General features: G+C 39.2%; 1 long non-coding RNA gene across 2 annotated transcripts; it reads right to left on the bottom strand.

Annotated features, from left to right (window-relative positions):
* Window positions 1–5,366: 5,366 nt before the first annotated feature.
* On the bottom strand, window positions 5,367–11,346 carry LOC137141460 (uncharacterized). Of its 2 annotated transcripts, none has more exons than XR_010916648.1 (3): window positions 11,291–11,346; window positions 6,376–6,633; window positions 5,367–5,443 (listed from the first exon to the last, which is right to left on the bottom strand). It is a non-coding gene; the product is annotated as an uncharacterized lncRNA (long non-coding RNA). The 2 variants fall into 2 exon arrangements; XR_010916649.1 differs by having other exon boundaries at window positions 6,376–6,600; window positions 11,291–11,309.
* Window positions 11,347–12,637: the final 1,291 nt, after the last annotated feature.

Below are 12,637 nucleotides of genomic sequence, written 5' to 3'. Positions count from 1 at the left end.
ACTTCTGTTGGTGAAGAAGATAAGTTTTGAGCTTATACAGGTCTGGAAATTGTACTCAAAGTGTCTGAGCTAAATACAAGGTTTGAACAGATTGTTTAGCTTAAGTAGTTAACACATATTTCAAGGCACCATTCATGGTGAAGTGGCCAGTTAACAAGTCTCCAGTCATTGGTGGAAAAGATTTAAAAAAAAAAAAAAAAAAAAAAGGCTGGGGGAAAAGGGGTGGGTTAGTGGTTTACAGATTTGATTTATGGCTTATTACAACAGTGTCTTTATTCAATCCATGATTTTTAGTGTCTAGTACAGTTATGAATTTAAGCTCCCAGGCTTCTTTTGCATGTGTTGTGCACGTTTCCTTTGAGGATGAGTACTGAGAGGTTAATATAGAGTGATCACTTTGTGAAAAGTGTTCATCCACCGTTGATAAGGTGTTTTGTCTTTTATTCTATACTGTATCAGTTGGAGATGAAGACCATATGCTATGATTTCTTTAAAATTACTAGCAATTAGCCACATAAACCCTACTAACAAAAATACAAGGATTATGGATGAATGGTGCATATCCACACAAGGTTCAGTTATACACAATTTAATACAAAGATCATGCAAGGATAACATCTAATTAGAGTACCTGGTATGGCCTATTCATGATTTTTTACATCATGTATGAGTGATCCTAGCACTTTTGCCATTATAGGGCTGCCATTCTTTATCCATTTTAATTTTTTTCAGTCTGTAACATTCACTTTTTATCTTGTTCTGTTATCACATTAGCTACCTGTCTCTTTTGCATGCTACTGTCCTGAATGCTATGTTGTGTAGAGTGGTCTATTGTAGCATTCTCTGGTATCCTTGTGAATAAAGTTAATGAACCTTTGGGTGCTCTACAGTACCTTCAGGAATGGGTACAGATTATTTTTCTTAGTTTTGGAATGTTCCAAATTTGCTGATGTCTATAACCGATGTCAAAAATGTACGGCAAAGAAAGAGGAAATATGGCCAACAACATAATTTCAGAGACAATCTTATTGATATTTTAAAAATCCATTGTCCTATCGCCTTTAGCTTTCTGTCATGTTTCTTTTGATTAAAACTAGTCAGGAATTTTCTGACTGAATGTTTTTCTGTCTGAAAACGCCAATTCATTAAAAGTAAATCCTTTTGTGGAAACAGGTCAATTGTGACAAAATTTCATTTTGAGAAAAAACCAGACAAGGAACATCTCAATAATGTTGAAATGTTCGTTTCAACATTTTCAGAATAGAACATTTTGGTTTTTTTCCTTTCAAAACTACTTTTAATTTAGAAATTTATTTTATTTATCTATATTTACTTTTTTTTTCAATGTCAAAATCATTTCAGTTTAATTGGGAAAAAATGCTTTGTTTAATTAACCCCAATTCCTTTTCTTTAAAATTTCATTTGGTGGGAAATTTTTATTTTCATTTCATTCTGGAATGAAACAAATTTTTTTTTTGCAGAACTTCCCACTAAATGGAAAACTTGGTTTCCCCCAATTCTAGGTTTGATGCATCCACCTCTTGCTGTAATGAGACAGAAACAAAATCACAAATACACTTTAAAAAGGGCTTACTTTGACAATGTTTTTTAATAACTCTCTCTTTAGTTTAGGATCTTTCTTTGATTCCCTGAGTCTGCCTCTCTACTGAGGTCTATGGGCAGAGCTGAAGCTTTGTAGACACTTTGGTTTCCTAAACCTGTTTCATTTTTCACCCCCCAACATTTACTGCTTTTGCTTTGATGTTTTTTTCTCCTTGTCTTATATATCTGAGATTGTATATAAGAGGAAGTCAAGGCAGGGCACAGAACAAAAACCACATTCGTACCTTTTACACTGAATGCCTTATCAATACTGGCCATCCACCTACATTTTTCTAGTTTAGATTGCTTGTTCTTTTGTCCTGTGGTTCTGTTGCCTTATTTCGTACTATTTGATGTCCGAGGTGAGTGGGGGGAAAGAACACTGACTTTTTTAAAAGTAATTTTGCCTTTAAAACAGCTTTTGTAGATACAGCACTGCACCCAATTTACCCTGACTGCTTCCTGATGATAGTTTCCAGTCTTAGCCTATCTCTATTCATATGGATTCTCTGCAGTAATTTTGTCATTGTTAAGTAAATAACCTTTTTTCCCATTTCTAAAAAAATACCATATATTCATGTTATCATGTACCAGCCCTGCAGCAATCCTATCTCAGCTGTTTTGGTTCTCTTAGGCACCCTGTAATAAAACGGTGGCTTCTATTGCTAAATAGTTTCACATTTAAAAGAGAAGTGAAACTTAGTGGCACAATCAGTCGATGACTCTTGCCTTCCACTCCTGGGCATCAGGATTCAAGTTTAACTGGACACACAAGTGAAATGAGTTTGGCGGTCTCAATCCAATTGGGGCATTTGTCCATAATATAAAACCACCAGCTAATTCACTGGGCTTGGCAGTCTCTGGCTCCAATCTTTGGCAACACTGTTGGTTACTTTATGCCAGACCACAGGTGCAAAGAAGATTCAAAGCCAGCATGGAAATCATAAAGGAATCCTCCAGTGGCATAGAGATTCCCACAGCACATATTTTGTTGTGGCTGGCATAAGGCACGTGGCCAGGAAGGCTGGCACTGGAGACATGGTCCTTAAACTGCTCTGAGTTACACTTGGTGACCAGCACAGTGCACAGCCACGCTAGGATCCATGGTGCACAAAAGTAATTTAAAGGATGCTCATTCCTCTCTCCTCCAATCTGGGCTGGGCTGGGCTGAGGATAAGAATCTAGGTTCAGGTGAAGCACATGGCTCAGAATTGTGGAAATACAGTAAACATAAAGTTCAGAAGTGTTGCTTCTAATTCCATAAGCGTTTTGAAAGAATCATTGCTTCAGGTTTTCATCGCACTTACATTTATTTTACACCACTGTAACACCATTGGGCCTGATTTCCTTCTGACACTGATGTAAATCTGGAGTAATTCCACTAAAGTCAATGAAGTCACATTTGTGTGAAAACTTCCATTTGCTTGTGTTGTAAATTGACACCTGACTTTTCTGTCACCTTTACCATTCTTTTTAATAGCATTAAGATTTTATTGTCTATTGGTTATTTATTGTCTATTTAAATGTATGTAAGTGTGTTTATATAGATGATCTTTTGTCTTATTGTTTCCTTATACTCCCCCATATGTCTGTATCCACCTGCTGTTTCTTGTCTTATATATAAAAGACATTTTGTAAGCACTCTTCATCAAGCGCTGTCTTTTTGTTCTGTGTTTGTACAGTGCCTAGTGTACTGGGTCCTGGTCCATGACTGGGGCTCCTAGTTGCTACTGCAATATATATATATATGTGTGTGTGTGTATATATATACAAAATATATATATATATATATATAATGATCAAGACCTATGCATTATATGGAGTGCTAGATTAATATATATATATATATATATATATATATATATATATATATATATATTATAAATCAGTAGTATGGACAGAGTATGACTCATAGGATAGGGATGATAAACAATATACACTGGCATTTGCGGAGTTAAATGAACTAGTTTTCCATGAAAGGAAACAATTAGCTAATAGGTTAAATGAGATGTAGTTAATCTTAACAGCATCAGGAAGCATCAACTCAAGTTTAAAACTCTGTGAAGCAAAGATGAATCTGAGTTCAGTGCAGGAATGAAGTGCATTGACAAAGCTCAGAGGATCTGCTCACATTATGACTGGCTCTAGCTGGTCTTTATCTGTCTTTTTGCTTTCATGAGTCCAAAAATACATTTTTTAAAAGAACAATGCATTTGAAGCATTCTATTTCAGGTTTTTCTTAGGCACAGAGGAGTGCTCACCTTGCTCTGACTTTAGCCTTAGTCATGGCTGCTGAATCTCATCTATATTTGCTGTAGCTGTTGCAGTTGCTGCCCCAGTAGCAGTTAGGCTCATTCAGTAGTATTTCACACAGAAGTCAGTTGTATGATTAAGTAGGTAAACGGGGCCCCGGAAACTTCCATGGCTACTGAAAAGGAAATAAACTTAAACTTTTTACTTCATGGCCTTCCACATCCACCAGACATTTGGCCTCCAGCCAAAAGCAGATTTAAGTAACAAAAATGAAGATAATATACTTCTCAGGCATGCATAAAATCGGATTAGAGCAAACACACAAGCTCTGATCTCTCAGACAGTTATGGATCCGAGTGACTTTAGGCACATGAACAGTAACATTGATGGAACTATTTGCCTGTTTAAAGATAATTTGATATTTTGCAGCATGGAGGCTGCATAAGAACATGGAGACATAACTCAGGAATATGAAGGAAATATACAATTCTACAGTGAAATCCTGACCCCATTTCAGTCAATTGACTTTAGTGGGCCAGAATGTCACCAGTGTTCATAGATTGAGGGATATTATGTTATACATTCATGTGTAAAGAAATTCCAGATCTGCTAATGAACTGAAATAGTATTGAAGAGGAACACTAGTATGTTTGTACTCAACGTTTGTAGCTCTACTAAAGCAATAATTGTAGTAATTTCTAGCAGGCAATTTGGTCAGCTGGCAGGATTCAGGATCAAATGTTCAACTGGGGTTTGTTCACACGCACACATTGGTTTGTGCACACAAATTGGGTAAGAGAGCTTTCATAACCTATTTGTCATGTAGACAGCTGTTTGCCTGCACAAAAATGGGTTCTTCATAGTTGAAGTTTGCATGCGCACAAAAGAAGGCAGCTGAAAATTTGATTCAGGGTGAAAATGAACCAATGGATAAACTATCAAGGGATGGTAACAGTGAGAAGTGTGAGATTAGTGGATCCTTGAGAACATATATGCAAGCCCTATGTTCTGTCTTTTGAATTCATAACCTTTTCAATACGTTTACATATAGACATTTAAATTTCTATTTCTCTCTCTTGCATGTTGTTCTTATTTATTGTCATCATAGCCCTGATGGACAGCCATAGGCAGAAAATCCTCTGTCCCCCAACTGTCTGAGAAAAATCCAGGGAATCAGAATTCCCTCAGAAATGAGTTGTGCTGGCTGGAGAAGAGGTACTAATTCACTTCATCTCTCTCAGCAGTCTCCACTGGTGAGTCTCCTGATTGCAAATTAAAGCTTCTTCTCTGTGGCAGAAAGCCATAAAGGAAGGTACTAGCAGTATGACTACCTGTCTATTCTGGAGATTGTGACATGTGTACTGTTTCTTTAAAACTGTAGCAGGAAACTGGACTTGGGAAGGTTCTAAGCAGAAACTCACTATTGGAGCAGAGAGAGAGTGTGTAACTTTAGGGATAATTCTGTTTTCCTTACCTAATAAAGTTCCTTGTTCAGGGTTAGAAGAAAATGACTCTGTCTGTGATATGTGATTCTTTATTATTATTTCATGCTGGAGCGACTGCTGCTTCTGCTTTTGAGGGGTCCAAACTAGAAGACAAAAGTGAAATTTACATCTCTGTACCATGAACTCATTGATTCTGGCCCAGTAAGTGAAACCAGGGAACACCTTTCTTCTTTTGGGGAAGCTTTGCAAAACAAAGCCGTTCTGTACAACAAGAACAGAATCATCCCTGTTTCCCTGAAGCTGTACTATCCATCACTGGTCAACAGCAGCTTTGTCAAATGCTTTTTGCCAAGCAGTATCACTAGAAGTAGTATGTCACAGGAAAGGAAGAAAAGGTCAAAGCTATAAATTCAATGTGCTTCATCATTTGCTCTTCTCTGAATGTTGCAACCATGAGCACCAGCAGTACTTATTAATACAGCAGGGGATTTTGGAGGAGGAAGGAGGTAGCAGCTGTACCAGATAGGGAATCAGAAGCACATATTCTTAGCTATTCATCAACTGTGAGCCAAAATAATTGTTTTTTGACATTCTCTCTCTTTAATATGTAGTAATTATGAAAGCTAATTAACTGTAGGTGGATTCACACCCTGTACGGGCCTGATTCTCCAATCACACCACATTACCTGCATATAACTCCTGTGGCTTCAGTGGACTTACTCCTGATTTTCACGGGCATAAGCTACAGGAGAATCAGCCCCCAAGTCCTTTAAAAGAGCAGCTAATTTATTATGGAAAACTTTGAAAATGGTGTTTAGAAATAATTCTGCAGATGCACCTTAGGACTTCACTGCTCTGTGCTTTGGGTAAACACTGAACCCACCACTCCAGATGTTCAGATCTGCAGTGTCACTGACATGCTGAACAGAAAGGTTTACATTGCTGGCCTGGGGGAGGGTCCAGTGCAGGTGACATCATGCTTCCCAAGGGCCAGTGTCGGGGCATCACATCACCAGCTGCCTCTGCCCCAGAGATTCAATAATGCCCTGAAACAGTCAGGGTACATGATAGTTACCTCCAGCTTCTTCTTCTCTTGTCTACTCTCGACTGCTGCTTCTGCTTTTGAGGGGGACAGATTAAACTCTTACTGGTCCTGCAGAATAAAGAGGAACATAGCAGCTGGTCTCCAGTTGGGTTCAGAGAGCCATCGAAAGAAAATCACCCCAACCTTCTCCTGTTCTGGAATAGCACTTTGGAGAATGGTGCCATTGTTCTTGTTCTCTAGCAGCAGTGCGTCCAGCTACAGGTGCATAAAAAGATAGTTGCCTTGTACCTATACAGGAGAAAATGTCCCTCATCAGCTCAGTCCCCCACTTCTACTCATAAGATGAATGGAAGCAAGTGAACTGGAAGATGTCCTTTTCCTCACAGAAACAAAGCAGTGGTGAAGTACACCTCATCCCCCCTCCCCCCAAGGACTGCTGTATTGCTCCAGCTTGTGTCCAATGCTGTGGGAGCTAGGCTGACTAGCTGTTCAGTATTTTAAGGAGTTTCCCTTATTTTGGGCTGAATATCCACTGACCCATAGCCAACAAAGAGCTAATAAGAAACATTTGAGCCGATTAAAAACATGTCTTCAAGCAATGATCATGGAAAGAATCTTGCACTCTGATACAAATGTCTGGTGTGGGGTGATCGCCACTAAAAATAAACCTGGCCCTGTATTTTTCTTACATTTGTCCTTGAAGAGTGTAGCTATTCATCATAGTGGGATCACACAGTCAGTGGCTTGTTTCTTAAAAGATCAGTGAGCCATGAACAGAGATCTTTTTAAAGGCCTCCCTACCCCCACTTAAGACAAGATGCTAGTTTCATCTTCATTCAAGCTACAGAGGAATGGATTCCTTTCCATTTAGAGTTGCAGGGAGCTATGAGAGCCTGACCCTGAGGGCTTATCTACACACTCACAAGTTGTACTGCTTTCATTAAAGTTAATGTGGTACAACCCCCTACCCATCCTGGATACAATTATACTAGTGTGAAAGTGCTTATACCAGTATAGCTTATTTCTGCCCAAAAAGGGAAATAAATGATGCCACTTTAAGGCACATTTATATAAGCATAGGTCCACACTAGGGGGTTGTACCAGTAAAACTACATCAGTAAAAAATCATGCCCCTAACTGAATTAATTATAATGGTACAAAATATATGTGTATACCAGACGTAAGCAGCAGGAGCAGACACGAAGAGAATCAGCTGCAACAAAATAGTCGATTTCAAGCCATCAGTAAACTTCTGCGATGGGACCAGTGAGGTGAATTAGCACTCTCCTATCATGCTGCAAGAGTGCAACATCACTTGCAATGATTCCACCCCATCAAACCTTGACAGCCTGCAAACTACACTGCACCTGTCCTAATGTAATCTATATCTTTTTTCCATTCCTCTTCCCTTATTCTTCATGAATCTACTTCCCTCCCTTACCTGAACAGTCCCCATAAATATAATGGGATTACTCATATAAATTATATAAACAAGATTTGGCCATGCAAGGGACATTTGCATTATAAAAGGATCTTATTTTTGTAAAAATTAATCCCTTGCTGACATGTTTCTGCATGTTTCTGTGTAACTGATAAATTAAATGCAGAGTACCAGTTTATTTGATATGTATAAATGCAGCAATAAAAGGATTACGTTCTTTTTCCAAATATATTTGAGCTGTTTAGCTGCAGTTGTTGATTTCACAAGATAAAACATGTTTAGAGACTAATGACCAATTATTCTGTGCTCTGTGTAATGCCTCCAAATATTTGTATGGCTATAGATGAGAAAATGTTCCTTTTAATTGTGTTCTGTATACCAAAAATAGGTTCTTAAATAGAACTGCTGGATTTCTCTGACTCTCTTAGTTTTCTATAGTAAAATAAAAAATTATTTCTTGCCCATTGGCAGAGAAATACCATGCAGGGGAAATACTTATAAATATGTATAGTCATTTGCATTGAAACGCATTAATTCATTTAGTTACCTGGGAACACCATGGTAGAGGAGTAAAAAGCCAAGACCAAACATGGTGGTCTAAACAGAATCTGGAATTTATTCAGCTTTCCTTCTATTTTGTTTTAAGAATGTGCCTGGTTGGTGGATGTTGAATCATGTTGCCCTGCTTTAGGATGAAAGGTTTACTTGCATTTTTGCAGTTGTGGGCACATAGGTCAAGAGACAGAACAGGTTTGGATACATTTCTCCAGCCAATTGCTCCTGCTGCTCTGAGAAGTGAAATAAAAAAAGGTCTTATATAGAGCTTCTCTTCATCAGTAGATCTCAGAGCTCTTCTCAAAAGGAGGTAAATATCCTCAGTCTCACATTACGGATGCAGTAACTGAGGCAAAATGACTTGCCTAAGGTCACCCAACAGACCCATGGAACTAGAAACAGATCCCAGGTCTCCTGAGTGCCCCTCCAGTGCCTCCTCCACTATCCCCTGCTGCCTCCTAGGCCTGCTTACCAAACAATAGGAACATGTGCCCTGCATTGACCCCATGCACAATTGGCCACCTGCTGGTCAGTACAGAAGAGGGACAGGGTAACAGACACTGCCTTCTCTCTACTCTTCCCTATCCCTTTGGATTAGCCGACACCCTAGAGAGTGTTCTGTGTGTTCCAGAGACCATAGGGTCTGCAGGTCCAGAGAGTCCTTACTAGCTTGTTCTTTCCTAACTTGCACAAGGGCTGACCCTCTGTTAACATATAACAATATCATGGATGAAGTCATTACAAAATGACAGGAACTATAGGGAAGCTGAGGAAATCAACAAACAAACAGCTGGAGTATCTCTGATATCAAATCAGTCTGTATCTGTTTATAACAGCCCCAAGTGAAATGTTGAAATTAGGGAGATTAGGTTTCATTATACTGGAAAATGTCTCATGCAAGGTGTACATTTGTCACCCTACATAATAAAATCCTGATTTTGACAGAACTATCTGTAAGTAATGCTCACTTCACCACATAAACACTAGGCTGTGACTCATCATCTTACAGGAATTCTCAAACTGGGAGTTGGGACCCCTCAAGGGGTCATGAGATTATTATGGGGGGGTTAATGAGCTGTCAGCCCCCATGCATGCTGGGACTGCAACTGTCAGTCCATGCATGGCTGACAGCACCTCCAACAGCAGCAAAGAAGTAAGGGTGGCATGGCATGGCATGGAAGGGGTGGCAAGATATATTTTTTGGGGGTGGGGGTTATCAGAGCCTGAAATATTTTCAAAGGGGGTCCCAGGAAAAAAAGTTTGAGAACCCTTCTAGCAGAAAGCATGTATTTGCAGTGTCTTTCCACTTTATCTTGTCTACTTACAAATTGTTTGTTTATTTTATTTTGGAAGCTTCTTTTCACCAGCATTCAGCAAATAGGATCTTACCAAGTGCATCATCATCATCCTGATAGAATTGATTCAGGGACTGAATTATAAACTGAGTAATTGCAACGACCTGGCAGACAATGTGCCTGAGTTAATAAACAGGAACTGTGATTGAATAACGTATAAATATATAATAAAACCAGTCTTTGGAAACCCTGGCAAAGTTGCATTATCAGCCTCCAGCACCTACTTGATTAGGCCACTCTTCCAGTCAATAATCCAGTCTCTTATTCTCTCCTTTCAATAATTTATTCCTGGAGTTTTGTGACCCATGAGGTTTTGTTAACAGGCTACGACTGAAGCTGGTTGGGAATTTTTCAATTAAACTTTCTCCCCCACCCAAAAAATGCCAATTTGTTGAAACCAAAGATGTTCATAAGAAAGGGTCGGTCGGTGTCGAAAACATACAGGTATGTGTTATTTTAGGTGTGAGGTAAAATATTTGGGTGAAAGTGAGATAGTGCTTTCAAATCTAAGGACTAAGTGAGGGCCCACAGGGCTGGTTGGAACCACCACAAAACGTTGGGAGGAGGACTGTTGAATGGGTGAAGGCTGGCCTACTTGAGGTGGTTTGGTGTGGACTTCCAGAAGTTGCCAAGAAAGGTCTCTTGAAACTCCAGAAATTGGTCCATCAGGGATGATGGTCTGGGCTGCCATGAGGGCAGCAGTGAGACCAGGTTGGGAGAACATTGGACTGTGCGGCTTATGAGAAGGAAGCCTGAAAACTGGAGCGTGAAATAAGAATTTCTGGGGCTTGAAAAGGACAGTGGATGCTGCCAGATAATCAGCACTAAAATTCATTTGTAGATGTTTGTTGTAAATAAATGACAAATTAATGAATTCAATCAAAGTGGAGCCGCAGAAAATGGGGGTTTCTGCAGCAGCCTTTCGAGAACATCTACCATACATACCAGGAGACCTTGGCTTCTGCAAACCAGGTCCTCGTACCAAGGTAACAGAGGGAGGGTACTCTGAGGTAAAATTTCCAAGGGAGCAGGTTTAGTGGTGTCAGCAGCTATCCAGATCCAAGGAAATCTGGCATTGTGACAGTCATGTTCAACAAATTTCCCAACTCAAAAAAACATTGAGAAGTTTCTTTTTGGTTTAAAAAAAAAAAAGTCCTCATTTTGAAAATGTACTTAATTTATAGTAAAAAAAAAAAAAAGTTTGAAAGCAAAATATAATATTTTGAAATCAACAAAACAAAACATTTGGATTGACCTAAACTAAACGCATTTTTGGGTTGTTGGTTTATGAACATTTGAGATTTTGACTTTTTTAATCCTAATTTGGAATAGGAAAGTTTTTCAAAACATTCTTATGGGATGGTGTGCCAGGGCTACCTCAAAAGGCTAAAAACAAAAGTCACAGGTGTTCTTCTCTCTCTTGTGAGAAAGACACAAGTTGTATTTGTTCTCCCTACAGCTAGAGGAGGACATTTACTGAGATATTCCAAAGCACAAAGAAAAGGAACCGCAAACCCCAAAGTCACATTGTAATTTCCCCAGTATTCAGGTATAGTTGTCTAAAGCATCTAGTGTTTAAAACTACTCTTCTCACCTTTGGGAGCTGTTTTTCTCTGGGCTTGGGCTGTTCTGATTGGTCTCACACTCTACTTCCTTTAATCAGTATGATTTGGCCTGCCAGGATTAAATTAGGACAATTATGCCCTGACTCTTCTGCCTAATTTGTGATAAAATAACCCCATGTGGCACCATAATGCCCTCTCACAGAAGGGAAAATCATTTCCTACCCAACCCTCATTGTGACCATCCTTCTTTTCTCTATGGGTGAAACTTTTTCTTACTGTAAAGTGAGGTCACGGTTTGGAAAAGGTGGAGAATAACCAATGTATTTTAAAGTTTTTCAAGGTTCTGGATTGTATTAGCAAGATACCTGGAACCAGCAGGAATTCTCCTAAAACATTCCTCCTCAGCATTATTTATTAGTGATCTTTCAATATATTTTAGCATCATTAATGAACATTTTCCTAAGGCATGTTTTCAGCAATTATTTTGCCATCTTAAAAGTTCACAGTTACAGTGTCAAGAACAAAGACCTGCAGCTCAGTCTAGGACTAGTCTCCAGGGAGACTAAAGAGCACAGGAAGGCTACAGTTGAACTGCCTGGTTGGCCAGACCAGCTGGTTGGCTGGGGGGAACTAGCAGGCATGATCTTAAACCCAGCAGCAGGTCGCTGGCTAGTTATTGCTTATGCCTGCAGCTGTGATTGCCTTATGCCTTGCTGTATTCCCAGTCCTGCTCCTAGGATCTGAGCGCTAGCCCTGATTGCCCACCTCCTGACTGCTGACACAGGGCTCCTATACATGATACAGCACTGCACTGCTACTATACTAACAGGTTTCTGTCATTTTTGTACTCTAAAAGCATACAGAAAACTATCACAAACACTAATGGTTGTTTCAAGGGGATTTAAAATGAGCACTTAGTGTATTATCAGTAATTGTGGGGTAACATTTTAAAAATAACATTCAGTAAGACTTAGCAACCTAAATCTCTTTTGCAAATGGGATTTAAACTCCTAGTTTCCCGCAAGGCATTGACATTGCTGTAATCTAGCCTGGGTGTATTCCTTGTATCAGATTCTGCAGCTGATTCCTGCAAATGGCAACTTCTTACTGAAGATTAACCCTTTATAGCACAGCTATAGACAGCTCCACAGTTCTTATTCTAAGGAACAACACCAGCAAATGTAAGTGCTTCATCTGGAAAAGACATTTGAAGAATTAGCTGCAAATACACAGTGTTGAAAGCAAACATACCCTCACAGGCACTATTTAGCCACCTGCCAAAGCTGCAGGACATCGGTGATGTTAGAATTACCACCTATCCTGGGAAGTAACACCTGGAATCAATTAATGCTAAGTAAGAGATAAATCTATATCTT

Source organism: Emydura macquarii, unplaced genomic scaffold (genome assembly GCF_026122565.2).
Source record: "Emydura macquarii macquarii isolate MOO-44397 ecotype Brisbane River unplaced genomic scaffold, CSIRO-AGI_Emac_v2 contig_3062, whole genome shotgun sequence".
Taxonomy (NCBI): domain Eukaryota; kingdom Metazoa; phylum Chordata; order Testudines; family Chelidae; genus Emydura; species Emydura macquarii.
The sequence above is the reverse complement of the archived record's forward strand: the minus strand, read 5'-3'. Positions and strand labels throughout refer to the sequence as shown.